Raw genomic sequence first — 20795 nt, 5'->3', positions numbered from 1 at the left:
TATATCGATTTTGAACAGACATTTCTGTGTTAACTTAACATGAAAGTGTATTCAGTTAATACAACTTAAAAATCTCGTAAGCGTCCTTTAAAAGCTGAGTACAAGGCTGACTTGCCCGGACATGTTGTGCTCTCAGACCACTGATCGAAAGAAACGGAGGCAAAGAGAGAAAGCGGAGAAGCGCCATTTTGTACGGAAGTTATCAAACGTTAAAGCTTTGTGGCGAGTACAATTTTTTGCCTTGTTTTATTCACAGCAGCTAATAACTCTAACTTTAACTCTATCAACACGCACTGCAAGAAATCCTTTTTACACAACACTAAACTCTTCCTCGGCGAGTGGTGGTGATAAGCTAGTAACGTTACACTTCTGGCTAACTTGTGAAGTAATTCGACCGTAACATTAGTCTTTGTTAAGTTTTGTTTTACGGTGGCAGCCAAATGGTGTTAATTGACACTGAGCTTCTGTAGCAGTAGTTTTAACTCTGCAAAGACAGGGTAATACACGTTTTTCTTCTTTCTACTTTGAAATCGTTGCAGCGTTGATGAAGGTTTGACCAGCAAAAGGCTGGGCCGTTTTACATTCATGACTAAACAAATGTAGGTTACTGAGTATACATTCGGTTTAACATCGATGCATTTTGATGTTTAAGTCCTAGAGTTATTTTTATGTGAGATTGAAGTTTGTTAATTGAGCCCTAGCTGAAGAACAGCCTGTGTCAAAGTTCAGTCAAAAAACGCGGGCGAGGAAGCGAACGCCATGTTGTAGAAACGCCACAGGAAAGATCTTAAGTAACATTCATAAACTAGTTGTTTTAATGACATTACATTGAGTGTGCATTAGCACATAAAATATAATTTTGCTCTTTTGGGTGTTAACTGCAGATACATAAGCGCAGTTGTATCACTTAAGAAAAAATATCTTTGATTTGGAAACATAAAGCAACTTTTAGGAGAAACTCAACACTAAAAATAATATACATAGTTTTATTTTGTGTTACTCTCATGTATAAGTATGATTACTTAAAACATTTATATTGATTCTGACCTACCAGGATGGTGGCGGGGATATTACCAATGAAGTGATGAAGATTGTAACCAGAGGTGCCACAACGTCTGATCCAGCCAGCGCAAGAATCATACTTGAAGGAACAGAAGTCCTAGCAGACCTGGATGTACCCAGAGCCTGTGCCTTGCTAATGGGGCTGATATATGCACTCAACCTCAGCTACCCAAAAGAACTGAAAAACACTTTTGAAGTGTTTCAAAAGATATTCCTCGAGCTGGATGATCTGAAAGCCAGTCCAAAGGTAATGTCACTAAAAAGTAAACTGTTGTACTAAAAAATGTGAAGAGTGAGGCTATCCTCAAATTAAACGGGAAATGTTCCACTGTTGTTTGCAATGTGTTGTGTTACATACTGTACAGTAGGCAGTAGGTGTAAAGTTGAGCGTTGAGCATTAAGTACACCTAGTTCAAAATAATGCACTTTAAAAGGATAGCTCGGGTCTTTTGAAGTGAGGCTGTATGAGGTACATATGTATAGTGAGTGTATTACACACAGTAGATGGCAGTCAGTAAGCTCCACCTACGGAGAAGCAGACGGGGCCACCGGCACGCAAGATGAGCCTCCATCCTAATAAAACTGATGTCAGTTTAAATGTACATTATATCAAGAATATGTTTACTGCTTTATTTTGCTATCAGACAGCCTTTTCTGTGAGGAAAGAGAAGTTCTACTGCTTGTTGTTTCAATCGCTCTGGCCCACCAGCGTCCATGGACAAAAACAGCAATTTTACCTGACAGCACACAGGAGTTGCTGGTCTCCTGCTGCCTTGATCAGTAAGTGTAATTGTGTTATTTGGTGACTTTGGTGTTAGTTCGGGTTAGTTCAGATTTACCAAAGTCACACAAACAAACTGAGCCTATCATGCGTGTCGGTGGCAGGAATGTGCTGACTGCTGTCTACTGTGTGTAATACACTCACAATGTACTTCATACTTAAAAAAACCTAAACTATCACTTTTAACACAAACAAACTTGAATCAGAGCATGACTGTCAAAATGTTCAGTCTTTTTGAGACAGATTTACAGGGGTGTTTTATGTCATTTATTTTATGGAGGCAACAATTTTGTCTGCTATTGAAATGTCAATGAGTCTGGAATGGTGGACTGGTGTTCTAATAAACAGTTTGATCATAAAACTGGAATTTCAATGTGTAATTTATTGTATAATTGTAAGTTATAAGTTATTGTAAGTTATTAGTACTCAAAAAAATTAAGGTAACAATTTGCATGGATATTTCTGAGTAGAATAAAAGTAAAAAAATAAGTTTTAATAACTAAATGGAGTAATTTTTAAACAATTAAAATTAAGTTGGTTCAACTTAATTAAGCTTGTAGAGGACAAAGCAAATCATGTTGTTTGTACGTAAGGAATAGAGTTTGCCTAACTAGAGAACTCTTGTGGCATTTACGCTATAGTGGCTAAGCTGAAGTAACTTAAAAAGATCCATGCAAATTGTTACCTTAATTTTTTTACGTTAAGCCAGCAGATCTTTTTTTAGATGTAGCAGGACAGTGCTCTAAAATTAACATTTACATTATTATGCATTAAAGTTATATAAAAATTTAACAGAGTCACTGAAATTCCCCTGACAGTTTACTCAAAAACATTTCAGTGCGTAAACTGGCCGACATATCCTCAGCATAACCATGTATAATATCCACAAAACTTAAAAAGAGGTTATACACACACAATACGGTAATATTATGTTGAAGCACAGTACGTATCACTCCGCGAGGCTCCTGCCTACGATAGCCGTAATGCTCCGACAATCCATCAAGCGGTGCGGGTTCGTAGCTTAGCAAAGTCGTACTAAACATTTGACAGATTTTCGAGCGCCGTGTCACATAAAATCGTTTCGAGGTCAGTAAACACAACCAGAATTCATACATAAGGCACACGGGATTATAAGGGGCCTGTCGATTTTCAGAAAAATCAAAGGATTGATTTTAAGTGTGCCGTATTTTCCAAAAAACACGGTAATAACGACGGCCCGCTAGCATGCGCTACCAAAAATAGTGCTTTGTTGTGTATCTGACGGACGAAAGCCAAACCAGTTCCACACCACGAAGTTGCAGCTTTTACAAACCAATTCTGGTTCATCCGTTTCATTCAACGATCCACTTTCCCCCTTCTCATTCTCCGACATGCTTTTTCCGCCATGTGCGTATGAAAACAAAGGCACTGCGCATGCGCGTTTTACCCATATTCTATCGCGATATTTCATTTTCTTATCATTGCCCAACATTATACCGGTATTACGGTATGATATGGCCCAGCCCTAGCTCCTGTCAGTACATAAAAATGGCCAACACAAACTAGACAATGGAGTGGCATTAGGTGTTGGTGACATGGTTACCAGAAGAAAACGCCGACCCTACCAAAAGACCTTTAAGGAAAATAGGAGATATGATTTGAATTTGTGTTAGCAAATTTGCAACCTTTATGCTCCATAACACACGGTACCGATAAAAGCATCCAGTTAAAGAACATAAAAAAACATGTGATTACAGATCAGTGCAGGTAATGTCTAGACTCTGCTGGATGGCACAGATCCAAGTGTAGTAGAAGCTGTGTCACTGCAGGAATAGCATCTGTCCAGGCATTTAGACTACCAACACTCTGGCTTTATTGAAAAAAAAAAACAGAACCCACAGGGTTCCACATTCCAAGTAATGTCAAGCACAGTCTGTGATCCAAATGCAAACAATGGGAGTGTTCCTCTACCAGAAACAGATGATTTATAAACCTTATAATGCAATGATTAACACTGGGCAATAAAAAAATCCAAGTTTATTCATAAAATCAAAGCAACCTATAACCTCATATATATACACACACATGAGGTCAGTCCCTAATTTGAAGCCTTGGTTGACCTTTGCACCCTGTCCAATACCCCTGCGGCAGAACAATGGAATCTGTCCTGGGAACCCAAACACAAAAGACCCCACCATAGCCCAGATGACCCCATCAGCACACCACATCACTTCTAATGTCTGCTCTGATGTCTGTTATCTGTCCAATCAAAGCCAAGTTTTAATGGACAGAGGTCGGGGGGACTGACCTGTGGTCACATTATTTCACCCCTGTTCACCTCTGTCTGTCCACCTTCAGCACACCATATCACCAGTCTTTGGACAGCTCGTGCGTGCATGTGTGTGTGTGTGTGTGTGTGTGTGTGTGTCTCAGCTCTCATCTGTGGTTGCAGCAGAGCACATCAATCGTTCATCGGTCAGCTTTGGTGTCACATTTCTGCCCACAGCAGGTGCACACACTGACCTGACAGTCGTGCACATTGTCACAGTAACAATGATCATAATGTATGACATGCTTGTGATGCCACATGCAGTGAGAAAGCAGCCAATTGTGTCGTTACAATGACAAAAAAATGTGCTTTCTTTCTTTCTTTTCCTTTGCTTTGGATTTTAACTGTGATTCCATACAGTTTCTGTTTCATTGACCACATTATCTCCTCATTCATTTAGGAATCCTTAGTGGCAGCAATTGGGAGACTTGCTTCTAAAATGACTGTAATGATACAGAATATGGTGCGGCCACATTCTTCCTGACCGCTTGCTCCACTATACCTTTTAGTTTATTACTTATTTTCTGCCTGGTTTACATCAAATCCTTGTTTTATATCTACAACAGCAGTATCACTGTAAACTGTGACAAGTTGATCTATCTTGGACATTTAACCACCCATCTGCCCGAGATATCACGGCGCGAAAACAACAAAGATGGCCGTATCCGAGGCGTAGAACAAAGAAGGGGAAACGCGGAACAGACTGAGACATTGCACACCACTGCCCAGTATCCTACTGGCCAACTACAATCCATGGAGAACAAGCTCGATGACCTAAGAGCAAGGGTCACCTTCCAACGTGACATGAGGGACTGCAACATTCTGTGCTTCACGGAGACATGGCTGACCCCCACCGTGCCGGACCAGGCCGTAACTCCGTCGGATTCATTCTTTGTGCTCCGCGCGGACAGAACGGCAGAGTCGAACAAAACCAAAGGTGGAGGAGTGTGTTTCATGGTAAACAGAAAGTGGTGTGATGCCAGGAGCATTTCTACTCTCTCCAGCGGCTGCTCGCCACATCTGGAGTTCCTGAGCATTAAGTGCCGCCCTTTCTATCTGCCCCGTGAGTTCACCTCAGTCATCGCCACGGTGTACATCCCACCCCAAGCGGACACAGGTATGGCTTTGTCCGAATTACATGATGTGCTGAGCTCTTCAAAACAAGGACCCGGGCGCAGCCCTCATTGTAGCAGGAGACTTATAAGTGACCTCAGACATCAGCGACTTCACGTGTTATTGTCTTTACTGAGCTAAGACTGTTTTCTTTATTTTCATTTCGACCAACTCATTAAATTAAGTTATCAACTGATTACAATGTGTACATGCAACAAACTTAATTTTTTATGCAGAAAAAGCTATTGATTTTAAGCTTTACTTACTAACCCCATGAATCCTTTTTTTAGAGTGTAAGAAGTTGCATTGCTTCCACCTTACCCATGCAGCTTGCTAACATTACAGTTAGCACTGAAGTTATTTTGCTGCTGAAAGACAAAAAAAGAAATTGTGAGACTGTAGCGTGACCAAACATTACGGTGACCTTGTGTGAATAACTTCATTAATCTCAAATATCCACAAGGTTATTGCAAACCCATCGAGGTTTAGGTTTTAGCCCAATGCTTCTTACAGTTTTGCCTGTTTGGAAGCTTGTGACAGGAAAACTATAGTTAAAGCACGTAAACATCTGTTTGAGGGCAAAATATGTGATCCTGAAAAAGGCAAATATTAATGATCAGATGAACTTCTCTTTGGTTACCTAACCAGCTCCACGTTGATTCTTTGAAAAGTAAAAGACACGCGAGTCAGTTTGAAAAGAAAACTGGTCCCTTTGTGAACGCCACTCCTGCCCGCCTCTCCATTGTGCCTTGCTGTCCTCTTCTTCATTGAGAGTAAATGATGACGCCCTCCCATGAAGCCATCTACTACATTTGTTGTGACTGCTGGAGAAATGAAGGGAGAAGATTGAAGGAGGGTAAAAGTGACAAACGAAGATTGAGAGCGACAACATTTGATTCTTACAGTGAAAAGTTGTTATTAATGGATGTGAGCCACTCGTTTTCTTCACAGCGCCTACTTTCACTGTCCACACACACACACACACACACACACACTCCCCTTGCTGTCAGAGAGATAAATCTCTGTTGGTGGATGGAAAGAAATGGAGCCCGGGCTCTGCTGGGAAAATGAACTCACAACTATACTTAATCATTTACCTCCACTTCTCCTCTCTAAATAGTCTCTTCCCCTCCCTTTCTCTCTCTTCTTTTCTCATTTGAACTGAGGAATTGCTGCAATCTCAAAATCACATCCTGACGTTTCCTGAAACGAATGCCTCACAGCACTTTGTGATTCATCGGTACGCGACAGGACTCCCGTAGATCAGCGGCCGAAGGGGGGCGGGGTGAAATTACATTTCATGGTTTTTCGGCATTGGACTGCTGTTACATAATTTGTGCTAATGTGAGTGAAAATAAGTGCAAAGGAAGATTTTACTCTTCACTGATGAGGTAACACATGATGCAGCTTTCAAACAGAGTAATAATGCGTTAACCTTGAGCGTTTTTATTATATTGGGCCTGGTATAGAAAAAGATTAGATTAAATCTTCACAGCTCATGCGACTGCTTTCAGAGCTTTGTCTTCTATGGTGAAAGTGAACCTATTGTGCTAGTCTTTATTTTCTGCTATGATATATATACTGTCACAGCGGTGGATGGTTATCTTCAGCAGGGCCAAAGAGGGAGATCTTGAGATCTTGGATCTGCACAATATCAGAGCAGAAACCTCAGACCTGGATTATACTCTGTAGGCTGGACATGGACAGCTGGAGATCCACTGCCTGGGAGCGTTTGTGGTAGTAACGTCTGCGCAGTCATAGCCACAAATGTCTGCGCAGACTGTCTCGCTCACTGTCCATTGGCAAGCTTTCCGTCAGTAGAATAAGGTTGGCCGATTGGACGAATATATCGACTATTGACGAGGCGGAGGCTATCGTTGATCATTTTTACAAAGGCGATTTATTTATTTGCCCATGAGCAAGTTTGCTAATAATGTTCGTTGAAGCTAACAGAAATGTCTCTTCCAGCGAACATAAAAAAAAAATCTCAGACATAAAGTCTTTTGTGCGATTTGGCGCATCTTTATTGCACATCACAATGCAATGAATAAATAAATGAATAATCCAAAAAGTAGATACATTAATACTGAAACAAACAAGAAAAGGTCAAATATTTCCTCCAAACAAAACGTATAAATTTAAGTTCATCAGGTTTTAGCAGCATGCACAGGTAGTTAACGATATTAGCCGTTCTGAAGGCGTGCTCGTGGCCGGTATACACAGATGTTTCCATGCCATGTGTGACATCAATGGGAAATGTTTTTCATGCATTTTCCATCAAACCTATGGATTGTCTCCGTCTACGACCTCCTCGCTGAGCTAACAGTCGACTTCTATCTGCGCCCTCTCCTCCAGGGTGCAATTTGGCAATTAGTTCGTCCATGTTTGGACTTCTTCTGTGTTGTAAACGCGCATGTACATGATTACATTGCTCCGCCAATCAAAAAGTCTGCTCCTGTGTGAATATATCGCCTGTCGTCAGTTATTGGACTGACGATTTTTACATATCGCCCAACCTTACAGTGGAACCCAAGTGATGTCAACCATGTGTCGGTATCATGTATTTCTCTGATAGCTGCTTAATTACCTCACCTGGAAACTGGGCCTGGTGTCACCAGCAGTTATTTTGTCTGTAGTTGCATGAAATTGCTGAATATTAAATTTCTGTGATCTCTGGTCCCGCCCATCGAGGATGGAGCCTAACGCTACCACAGAGTGGTTCACTGAAGATGTGGAAGATGAAAGAAAAGACCAAGTTGGGCCAAAATGTGGGTGAAAAGATTTGATTTAAAAGGAAGCATCTTCAAATTTCTTGAACTGTTTGTGACCAAGCTCTAACCTAACCGTAACCCTAAGGGTGGCCTTAAAGAGAGAGGAGCTAAAATAGGTTATTTCAGGTAGGAGATGAATTGAGGGACTGCACAAAGGCCTATTGTACGATAAGTAAGCAATATTTTAAACTGTGGAGCTTGCACAGCTAGTAAAGTCAAATAAGCAAACTAGTTTAGGTTAGCCAGATAAAAATATGTGTGCAAAGTTCACTGTAAGTCACATCCAGTATAAGTCAAGTGAGCAGTCACATTAATTCAAGGTTAATGCTTACAGGAAGATCACATTAACATTTCAGAACTGCTACTTCGTCTTTGGAAAGATCAGTGAGGCACAAACAGAAGCAGTAATCAGTAACTGCAGTTTATCAGATATAGAAGAAAGCAGCTTTCTCTGTTTGCATTTAAACAGCAGTTTCTGAAAAGAAAAGCATATGCTGTGTAGGACCCACAGGTCCTGACAACTCTGGTTCAGTTTTTTTTCTGTAATATGTTATAAATAAAAGTAGAATATTTGTGTTTTTTTGCACTTTTTATTCAAAGAAAATAAACCTTCAATTTGAAGATGTGAAAATTTTATTTGGAAAATGATACATTCGATTCCTACAGTGTAAAGAGTTATTTGCATAATCACACTAATAATTGATACAAATTCTTCATACAAGACTTAAAAGAATTCAGCCTTCTATACAAACAAAGCGTTCTATAATCCAGTTTATAATTATCCCAGTAAAAAAAAAAAAGAGTACAGTTCATTGGAAATGCAAGACCACGATTGGAGAACAATTACAAAAAATTAATTGCTAAATGTTCAAGAATAATATTGACCAGGATGTTCAGAGTTAAAGGACAGTTAATCACAGAATAACCACAGGACGCAGACTTCTGACGAAACATTGATTTTGTCGATTGAGTTTGTCCTGAGCAGACCTCAAACTGATCAATGATTGAAGGCTGAAAACAGGAGGGAGCTTCTGTCACTGCAGCATTAACGTGTCCTGGACACAAACAGCATCATGTGACTCACCATATTATCTGAAGCCAGCAGAGGTCTCATGACATCACAGTGCAATGAGCACACATTCAGAAAAGCCTGGTGTGCAGTAAATAATAACACACCAGGAAAGGTCTGGTCTGTAGGTTAATGTTTTATCTTTGCTCTCATTAGTCTTCTAGCAAACAGTGGATTCAATTTGGTGCCTCAACGACGCAATTTCCCAGTGGGATGAGCGTTTTGGACAAAATACCATACAACATTATTTCGAATTAGAATTATGAATGATGTAACTGAAAAGCTAGTACAAAGAATGGTATTTCCTCTACTGCCCACTGGAGGCTGGCTCCAACAGTGTTTAGTGTGTTTAGCTCAATAGCAATGCTAAAATCCTGTGGCCTCTATAACTAATAACTGTGCAGTGGGTGTTTGTTTTAATTGTTTTTTATAATAATACTAAAGCCCAACCAATTGATTATTGGCTAATAGTAACTGTTTCCTGAACTACATCAGAGTTTAATGGGCTTTTCTCCAGGTCATGAGTGTTGATGTGTAGTTTTCCCACCAGAGGGCACTCTGTAACTTCCCTGTTAGCATCACGTGTTGGGAATGCCACAAACAGAACAACCATCTGTACCAAGCAGAGCTGGTAGATAACCCTTTACTTGAGTACTCAAATCACCTTCTACAACATTGACCCATACATATGCTGAAGTGCTTTCTGTTTATAATTCACACTCCAGTGAATGCCCGAGGTTTTTTTTGGCACACAGACTGAACTACCAGCCTTCCAGTTACCCTTGGCTCTTTCTGTGGTGGCTAATCTTCCTGTGTAAATTAACCAGGCATGGATTTTGAGCCGTCTTGAAATAGGTATGATGGGCTTAGGCAGCCACGGTGTGACATACTAAATCCATCATGCTGAATCCCATCAAAGGGGAAAAACCAAAACAAAAAGGACTTGCTCACACCGAGAGGACAGCAGAGGCTGTCTGACTGTTTGCATGTTTTTGTTGCACCTTGGAAGGGCGCTCTGTGCTCCTATTAGTCAGTGCCGTGTACATCTTGTTGAAATTGTCATGAGTGAGAGAATTATCTGGATTGGCCGTTAGAAGCTGTTGTCAATCATGAAAGAAAATGCATAATAAAATGAGTTTTGACAGTGCAAAGTCTGACTTTCTAAGATACTGAGTGTGTAACGAACACTGACCGTATAACCCAACTAACCTTTGCCCTTCAGGCTGAATTAGAGCACAGCCTCTGAAGGTCTAGATCCGATGCACTCCTGAAGTTCATGAAGATTCAAAAGCTCTCTGATGTTGAAGGTGAGTTGCAAAGTGTGAGTCTTGAAATTTAACCGTTAGGACCTTAATCCATCCTGATTTCAGAGGGACGCCTAGAATGCAACTCCGGATTCAATTCAGATTCCTTCAATTCCTCTGGCAGAACGAGGCTCAGCGCGGGGGAGCTGCAGTGACCAGTTAGGGGCGACGGTTAAGAGAAGAGACGGGACAAGCTTCCAGAATCTGGTATTCCCAGGCAGTCTCCCAACCAAGAACTAACCACACCTGACCTGCTGAGCTTCCAAGGTTGGATGAGGGCAGTTTGGCTGACCATGAGTTTGGTGAAATTCTGACTTGTGTTCGTGCAGTACATTAGTTTTGAACGATGGTGTGTCCATCATCTGTGTACCTTAGACATCACGTGGCTCATTCAAAGGCTGTAATGCTGCTGTCCTCTCATATCATCACTGAGTAATGAGCTCAGGCCCTGTTAAGGTGAAGGACAGGACTGCACAGAGGGTTAACACTGGCAGCATGTATGTTTGTGTTCTGCACCCTGGAAAGTTGTGATTTGTGAAAATAAACCGTTTAAGTGTAACACCATTCTCATTGATTTAACTCATTGGCAAGATTGAACTTTAAATGAAGCTAAACTGGCAAATCATTGTCAGCTCACACAAACACAACAGTGCTGCTACATTTAAAATGAATTCCTTTGGGATCCAAAGCATCTGGGAGCTCTGGGACTATTTTATTTGAAGTCAAAGCTCAGTTTAGCAGACCACAAAGGCAGGAAAAAGCAGCCAAAATGCAAAATAAAGCTGCTGCAAATAGACAATAAACAACCAATGGGAATCCCACACTGACCATGAGGAGGTCGTGTTTTCTCTCTTGCTGGTGAAAGACTCTAACTGATCACAGAATGCCATAAAGCGAAACCATCGGTATGTAAATTGACCACAAAGACAAAACGGCCAAAAAGAGAGATGAAGCAGTTGCAAAGGGACAATAAATGACCAGAAGGGAACACACAGTGGTTACAAAGAGGTGCAACTAAATGGAACAGGACCACATAGGGCTAAAACACCTGCACAGAGCCACAGACGACATTACGGAGCCAAACGCAGCCCAAAGGAGATGCACCAAGAGATCAACAATGAATCTGATCATCGGGTTGTTTAAATACTGGAATTCAACTCTGGTCTCATGTTATTGTTTTTGCTTACTCATTGCATTGGCACTGCACCATCAGCGTTGAGGTTTATTCGGTCCGCACATGAAACTTCTCCCCGCACTGTTCCAGATATATTCAGTATGTGACATGGAACGTGGAATACATCAAACTGTCTACGGTGCATGAAAACCCTGTGGTGTTTCTCCACTTTGGAGCTTATATTAAAGTGAGCGGGTTCTTTAGAAGTGCCACTTAAAAGAAAAAAACAACCTTTTCCACATGCAACGAAAAGATTAAAAGTGGAAAATCCTCGATTTTCGATTCAGAGCTAGATGGTATGATGTGTGGAAGCTTTTCTGTCAACAATAAAATATCTTTAAAGGAGGAAGTGTGGTCCATCTAAGCGATGGAGCTACATTAACAGTGCCAGCTGTATCTGTTTTTGGTCCCCTGTGAAAACCCCTGAATAGTCTCTACTGTGCCAACTGAGTTTGAATGTTAGTGGAAAACTTTGCAGACTATAATGTTGAAGCCCGAAGAACTGTGAACGGACAGGATCTGAGATCTGACTAATTAATCGCAGACTAGCCGTTCTGTGTGCATACTTTGTGTTATCGGCCATTTTATTCTAAATGGGGCAATAAATTAAAAAGAAATATAAAGAATCTAGTGACTGAGACTCGTTAGGAAAATGTTTGCTGTGGTCATAAATCATTTTCTTAGAGATCTCTGCACAATCTGCCTTTCTCTTTTCAGCTGTAGAAGTCTCCCCCTGCTGGCCATTAGAAAGAACGTAGTTTTAGCTCACTTCCACCTTCCATCCTTTGTTTATATTTAGTCTATAGCTACAGCACTTGGGATAGAAGTTTGTTATCTTTCCAGAGGGTGTAGAAGTATTTGGAAGTAGTATGAAAGTAATTACATTTTGATAGATGTATAGGTAGGCCTGCTCCAGAGGACATCGGAAAGTTGCTCAGAAATAGCAGGCGAGTGTACAACAGCGGAGGGGCTCTAAAAGAGTCTTAATAAAACCTCTGACCTGCTGTACTGTCCAGAAGCGGACTTTGTGGATATGACTACGCAGTGTGGAGGCGGTTGGAGCACGGCGAAACAAACACGAGCACTCTTGTGTGTGAATGTGTGCATGATTCTGTACTCTACGAGTCAATTGTCATATTATTTATGCAGTCCATGTGGGTGGGCAGTGCAGAGCCAGAGGGCACAGCATGTTTACACTGAAAGAGATGGAGAGAGATTCTCTGCTGTGCTATCAAACACGGATCATCTGCTTCTGAATTTCAAGTAGCCGAGCAGCTGTTGTCCTTTAACTATTTCTCTTATTGTTACTCTTTATTTTTAACATTGGTTTCCCTCCAAACAGAGTACAGAATTTAACTGAATTGTGAGCGAATCCAGTGCCGAGTATTGGAAACTTTTCTGACCCCAGTGATACCAGTGAATAAATCATTCCCACTGATAGCAGACTGATAGAGTGACTCAGTCTTTTTGCATTTTTTTTTTTTGCCGTGTGGACGCAGCAGACGGATGCTTGCTCTGAAGACCACAGCAGACCTCCAGTAGACCCTGAATTTGAAGCAACCACTTCAAAGGTGGCAACATTTCCAGTTTACAGCACACTTTTGTGCCGCGTTCTCCACCCACACTCACGACCCACGATGAGTGCATGGAAAATTTTGATGGTGACGGTAAACATTTACAGTTTCTGTGCTTTCTGGAGCTATACCAGCTATTTATTAAAAAGTACATAAAAATTCTGCAGAGTTCATCCTCTTCTGGAAGTGAGAAGGAGGAGGGGGGAGGTGCAAGTAGGAGACGCAACTCCTCAGCCACTCCACAGACACCCACAATCCACCAGATTCTTTCTCTGCTTCTCTGAGGAAGCGCAGACCTATTTCTCCTCACCTTTCTGTCCCTCCTGTTGTTTATCTGCTAGCAGCCTTCAATAAGACCCCCCTCCCTGGGCCAGTAAACCTGACCTGTGGCCCCATAACAAGGAGAGAAGTGTTGTTGTTAAGTTGTCAAATCATCCGAAGGACAGTTACCCACCATACACGATCCACAGCCAGAGGGCAGGAGGCATTAACAAAAAGTGGGGTTTTTTTTGGAGTAAACTGAAAAAAGATGTTGCTGACCTGCAGACCTCGCTTTGTAAAAACCTGATTTTATCTCAGAGGAGCAATAATGTTTCACATTGCACTGCTTCATTTTCTCTCTTTTTCTTTCTCTAATATAAAAAAGAAAGACACAGACTGCAGTGGTTTAAGGCTAAGACTGATAGCTGTGCTACTGTTGGCTGGAGAGTACTGTGCAAAAGTTTTGAGTCACCCCTCATTTCTTTATATTTTGGTAGAAAAATGGAAAAGAAGTACAGTAACTTATTGAATGGAAATGCAGCATAATGAGCCTGACAGTCAGTGTTTCGTATGTCTCAGCCAATCTTTCTTATCCTTTCTTTAAGTCGTCTTCAGGAATAGTCCAAGTCCAAACCCCTTCTTTAAATGTTGGCCGGCTTTAATCTCGTCCTCAGTCGAAATGATCCCGACTGCTGAGGTCCCGGCTCTATAGGGACGCCAATCCGTGATTAATAGTTTTCATTGTATGTTTTTCTACCCAGGTGTGTTTGCAATCACTGAGACAAATGAAGCTGTTTTCAGTTAGATGTTATCCTGATGTTTATTCTCTGCATCCATAATTCCAACAGTTTCGATAAGTTCCAAACACCACTGGCTGAAGTGCAACCACGACCCACGGCAGAACCTCCACCATGTTTTAGACTCTCACTCTTATCCGGGGGAACACCAAGGCGTTCCCAGGCCAGCCGAGAGATATAATCTCTCCAGCGTGTCCTGGATCTGCCCTGGGGTCTCCTCCCGGTGGGACATGCCTTGTCAGATGCCCGAACCACCTCAGCTGGCTCCTTTCGATGTGGAGGAGCAGTGGCTCTACTCTGAGCCCCTCCCGGATGGCTGAACTTCTCATCCTATCTCTAAGGGAGAGGCCAGCCACCCTTCGGAGGAAGCACATTTCCGCCGCTTGTATTTGCGATCTCGTTCTTTCGGTCACTACCCACAGCTTGTGACCATAGGTGAGGGTAGGGGCGTAGACCGACCAGTAAATTGAGAGCTTCGCTTTTACACTCAGCTCTCTCTTCACCACAACAGACTGCTACAGCATCCGTATCACTGCAGCCGCTGCACCAATCCGTCTGTCGATCTCCGGCTCCCTTCTCCCATCACTTGTGAACAAGACCCCGAGATACTTAAACTCCTCCACTTGGGTGCCTGTCGTGGTGGTAACCCCCGAACCAACTGGTGGACACCTGAGGTGAGGGGAGCCATCACGCTGAAGGAGTCCTACCGGGCTTGGTTAGCCTGTGGGACTCCGGAGGCAGCTGATAGGTACCGACAGGCCAAGCGGAGTGCGACGCGGGCGGTGGCGGAGGCAACAACTCGGGTGTGGGAGGAGTTCGGGGAGGCCATGGAAAAAGACTTTCAGACTGCCTCGAAGAGATTCTGGCAAACCGTCAGACGACTCAGGAGGGGAAAGCGGTGTTCTACCTGCACTTTGTATAGTGCGGGAGGAGTGCTGCTGACTTCGACTGGGAGAATTGTCAGGCGCTGGAAGGAATACTTCGAGGACCTCCTCAATCCCACTGGCACATCTTCCGTGGCAGAAGCAGAGTCTGGGGACGAAGGGGATGACCCGCCAATCTCTGGGGGCGAGGTCACTGAGGCAGTTAAAAAACTCCTTGGTGGCAGAGCTCCTGGGGTGGACGAGGTCCGCCCCGAGTTCCTGAAGGCTCTGGATGTTGTAGGTCTGTCTTGGTTGACACGTCTCTGCAATGTTGCGTGGAGATCAGGGACAGTACCCCTGGACTGGCGGACTAGGGTGGTGGTCCCCATCTATAAGAAAGGGGACCAGAGGGTGTGTTCTAACTACAGGGGAAACACACTCCTCAGCCCCGTGGGAAAGTCTATGTGCTGGAGAGGAGCGTTCGTCCGCTAGTCGAACCTTGGATACAGGAGGAACAATGCGGTTTTCGTCCTGGTCGTGGAACACTGGACCAGTTCTTTATCCTCTCGAGGATACTCGAGGGCGCATGAGAGTTTGCCCAACCAGTCTACATGTGTTTTGTGGACTTGGAGACGGGATTCAACTGTGTCCCTTGGGGGGTCCTGTGGGGGGTGCTTCGGGAGTATGGGGTGTCTAGCCCATTGCTACTGGCCATTCAGTCCTTATACGACCGTTGCAAGAGCTTGGTCTGCATAGCCGGCAATAAGTCGGACTCGTTCCTGGTGGGTCAGCCAGGGCTGCCCTTTGTCACCAATTCTGTTCATAATTTTTATGGACAGGATTTCTAGGCATAGCCAAGTGGCGGAGGGCTTTCAATTCGGTGGTCTCAGGATCTCATCTCTGGTTTTTGCAGATGATGTGGTCCTATTGGCTTCATCAGGTGATGGCCTCCACCTTGCCTTGGAACGGTTCGCAGCCGAGTGTGAAGCAGTGGGAATGAGAAATCAGCACCTCCAAATCTGAGGCCATAGTCCTAAGCCGGAAAAGGGTGGATTGCCCACTCCAGATCGGGCGAGACCCTGCCCCAAGTGGAGGAGTTTAAATATTTTGGTCTGCACAACCCAAAATGTGATGTCCATATATGTGGACGGCAGGTCCTAGGAGGTTAAGAATGGCTTCTTGACAACCAAGACCGTTTCTCACAAGCCACCAGTGAACGGTATGTGGATCAACTGCAGGGCGATACGCATTTGTCAGTTCCTGCATGAGAACTTGGATGGATTTTTTTCTCCGCTGTCTGCCAAATCAAATATGTACAGCTACCGGCTGTGGCAATCCTTTGTGACAAGGGAGCAACCGAGAGTAGCTTATTCTTCTTAAGGTCGTTACTGTTCATCGGCTCTAGCTTTTTTTTTGAGGCCTGTCTCTTCTTTCTTCTTCCTTTGTCCTTCACTTGCCTGGTTCCTAAAATGCTCAAGGGCACACTGTACACCATACTGAGATGTGGTGTGTTAATAGCTCTCTGCTAATCACCTTGTTGGTGCAAAAATACTTTTATTTATTTTTATTTAATATTTTATTTTGTCGAGCTGTGTTGTGTTGGACATTTTTTTTGCAGATTAAACAAAAGAGATTGGAACAAATGATGTGTTTGTTGCCAGGCTGGCTGCTAGTAACAAAGATCTCATCTTTGAAAGACCAAAATCTGTTGAACAGTTGTTTAAGACCACTTCAAAAGATTACATGGAAATCTGGCTTCCTGGAAATAAAATATAGAGAAGGGATGGCTCGAGACTTTGCCCAGAACTGTAATAGGCATAATCATGTTTAGTAGTGGACAACAGAGATGGGCAGTAACGCGTTACTGTAATCTGATTACTTTTTTCAAGTAACGAGTAAAGTAAGGGATTACTATTGCAAAAACGGTAATTAGATTACCGTTACTTTCCCGTAGGAACGCTGCGTTACTGCGTTACTAAAACCGTGATTTTTTGCGAGAATGTCTCACGACAGTGACGTAAGCGAGTGCGCCGTTCGTGACAACAGCTGTGTGCAGATCAACAATGGATCACATATCGAGTGGGAGAGAGTATGAGCGTGCAGCGTTTAAAGCGTGGAAGTACTGACCTTACTTTGAGTTTGATTCCATAAAAAGTGACAAAAACATTAGTGTCCATCGTGCGTGGGAAGAAAACTTCTTTTTACAGCGAAAAAACCCCTAAACTTCCAAGCAAGCACCGAGTGCTACGACGTAATGGGAAACTCACAGAGAAACTCGCGGATTCTTCAACTGACCGTGGCACACCTGCACCAGGGTAAACCTCCGCCTACCCAGTCCTGCTTTACAGGTGAAAATAGAGCAACAGGACCGCTGAGTCTTTGACTTTATTTATTTTCTGCTGTGTTTTACTTGCATCTATTTGAAAGACTGAGTGTAAACACAAAAAATATTTTATTTTATGTGCTGGAATGTGCAGAAAATAGGTTTAAATGTTAAACTAATTTCTTCCAGTCAGAGAATGTTGCATATAATTAAATTTTTGCTTGATGCATAAAGTTAAAAGATTAAAACTAATAAAACAAGTTTTAAAAAGAGACTTTTCCATTTGATTACATTTTGTATGATGGATTATGTAGAAAAAGTAGAATTGGGCTGAAAGATCTATCGCTTTATCACCTCTTCAGGTTGTAAATCGTGTTTTTAAAAAGTAACTAAGTAATTAATTACTTTTGAAAATAAGTAATCAGTAAAGTAATGGGATTACTTTTTTGGGGAAGTAATCAGTAATTAGTTACTGATTACTTTTTTCAAGTAACTTGACCAACACTGGTGGACAATATATGTCTGTTACTTTGATTGGAATGTTTTTAAATGGGTTTGTTTTGAGAGGTAACAGTTTTTAAATTTGTTTTTCATATAGAAGCTAGAAAAGTTACTCTAATGTAACTATGCTAAAGAATGAACATGTGAACTGAAATAAAAATGTATACCGTGCACTATCAAAAGTAAAACAAAAGTACCAAATATATAGGAAGTGTATTTAGAGTTGGAGTGTGCAGCCATAGAAATGGCTTTAATTCCAACAGCAAGAAGGTCCTGAGTTCAATTCCACCATCAGGCCGGGGTCTTTCTGTGTGGAGTTTGCATGTTCTCCCCGTGTTTGCGTGGGTTCTCTCCGGGTACTCCGGCTTCCTCCCACCGTCCAAAGACATGCAGCTTGTGGGGATAGGTTAATTGGATAATCCAAATTGTCACTAGGTGTGAATGTGCGAGTGAATGTGAGTGTGAATGGTTGCGTGGTTAGCACTGTTGCCGCACAGCAAGAAGGTCCTGAGTTCAATTCCACCATCAGGCCGGGGTCTTTCTGTGTGGAGTTTGCATGTTCTCCCCGTGTTTGCGTGGGTTCTCTCCGGGTACTCCGGCTTCCTCCCACCATCCAAAGACATGCAGCTTGTGGGGATAGGTTAATTGATTAATCTAAATTGTCACTAGGTGTGAATGTGCGAGTGAATGCGAGTGTGAATGGTTGTCTGTCCCTATGTGTTAGCCCTGCGACAGACTGGCGACCTGTCCAGGGTGTACCCCGCCTTTCGCCCTATGACAGCTGGGATAGGCTCCAGCGCCCCCCGCGACCCTGAAAAGGATAAGCGGAAGCGAATGGATGGATGGATGGATGCTTAACATTCACTGTGGTGGTCCACAGAGGCAAAATCACTATATTTGTGTTAGTGTCCAAAAACATGTGGATAGAAGAAGAATAAAACACAATAATTCTCCTTGAAGCTACATTCCCAATCGAACAGTATTACTCATTTTGTTCTTTTTTATTAGTTTTTGAACAACATCGGAGTTCCACTGCACAGAGGAGGAAGCTACTGTGTGTCAAGCTTTAATGCATCACAGCTACATATTAGTAGACATACTTACTTAGACTTAGATCCTCCCGCGCTGATTGGCGCATCGGGCGAGAATGGAACGCCATCGAACTCGGTCTATCGCTGCAGTTGTTGCTTCATCCCATGATAGTTCGACAGAACGTAAATCTTCAAGGAAAGTCCTCCTCCATGTTATTTTGGGTCTTCCTCGCCGTCTCTTTCCATTCTTTGGGTTCCACAGAACCGCGACACGGGCAGGTCTCGGGTCCGGTAGCCGAAGGATGTGACCGGCAAATCTGAACCGATGCTTGGTGACTTGGACATGGAGCGGCTCTACTCCTGCACGGCGATATACTTCTTCATTGGTAACGCGATCCCGATATGTGATCTTAAGCAGCTGTCGAAGACGTTGTTGGAAGATGTCTAGATGGCGGTTGATCTTTGCAGTTGATTTCCAAGTCTCCGCTGCATACAGTGCCGTCGGTATAACAATGGTCTTCAGGAGCCGCACCTTGGTTGATAAAGGCAGTGCGGTGGTCATTCATATAGGTCATAGTCGTTGAAAGGCTGCCCATGCTTTCCCAATTCTGCACTTAACGTCATGCTCCACGTCCCTGTCACTGCTAAAATCTGTGAACTGCTGCAGGGGATCACGTCCGGCGATGCCCATCGTGTTTGGTCCAATTGCTCGGCGCATGACATGGTCAATGGCGATGTTGAAGAGGAATGGCGATAGGACGCAGCCTTGTCGCACACCAGTATCGATGTTAAAATATTCCGTGATGCTGTTGTCTGTTCGGACGCAACAACTAGAGTTGCAGTACAATGCTTGGAACGCGGTAACGAAGCGGTCGGGTACTCTGTAAGACTTGATGATTTTCCAGAGCGTGTCTCAATTAAGGCTATCAAAAGCCTTTTTAACCCTCTGGGGTCGCCGGACACGCTGGCGCGTCAAAATCACATGACCAATTTAAGACGACACAGCTACAAGATGCAGCGCGTCAGAGTCTCCATTTCAACTTGGCTCAAAAGTGCCGACTTCAAACTATATACCAGTTTTTGAATTGTGTCGATGGGCCACGTAAAACCAGACTTATGATAAAAAATACACGCAATGTTTTTTTCTGAACAAAACAGTGGTGTTCACAGCGGGAAGAACGGTAGAAACGGCGTTTTCTACAGAGAGCGTTAGCAAACACTCTCCACTTACGAGTGAAAAAAGAAAAAGAAAAAACACCCCTTCCCTATTGGTGTTAGAGTTTACCATGTCAGCCAATCAAAAAAATTATATGGCAACATGTGACATTTTGTTGTTTAGGGAGAAGGGGAAGTTTTTAGGAGTGACACCCGCAACGGAAAGCGGGCGAGCGAAAGACAGAGAGAGAGAGAGTTTTCATATGTGAGACATTAGTGACGTTTAGCGTGTTTGGAGGCTATAGTTAGTCTGTTGTGTAGTTATTGTCTTGCATTGTGTGTCAGTTATACTGCTGAATTTCATATTTGCTCTAAAAAAGCCGTCAAAGGCAGATTCCAGTGTAAACGCTGTTCCCACATGGAAAACTGGACTGATGCACCCCCTGCTGTTAGACCTGCAGGGTTTAGGCCTTTGGTGTTCTACTCTGTCTTATACTGAACACAAACTACATTTTTTGGACTGGCACAAATAATTTGTGTGCCTTCTTATTTGATGCAGCACACCTGATTGTTCTGTAAATAGATTTAAATGGTTATGTAAAAATCGCCTGAGGCCTTGGCTGCATTTTTAGGTAAATAGTACCATATAACTTTGTTGTTTGCAAAACTTGTGCATAATTTTTAGAAATGTACAATTTCTATTTGCAT

General features: G+C 42.8%; 1 protein-coding gene across 2 annotated transcripts in view; it reads left to right on the top strand.

The window, feature by feature from the left end:
• Positions 1–20795, top strand: part of large2 (LARGE xylosyl- and glucuronyltransferase 2) — a 93140-nt gene that overhangs the window by 25583 nt on the left and 46762 nt on the right. The window lies entirely within an intron of this gene.

Source organism: Haplochromis burtoni, unplaced genomic scaffold, assembly GCF_018398535.1.
Source record: "Haplochromis burtoni strain Fernald_Lab_line unplaced genomic scaffold, NCSU_Asbu1 Contig_668, whole genome shotgun sequence".
Lineage (NCBI taxonomy): Eukaryota > Metazoa > Chordata > Actinopteri > Cichliformes > Cichlidae > Haplochromis > Haplochromis burtoni.
Note: the sequence above shows the minus strand (reverse complement) of the source record. Positions and strands in the feature narration are given on the sequence as shown.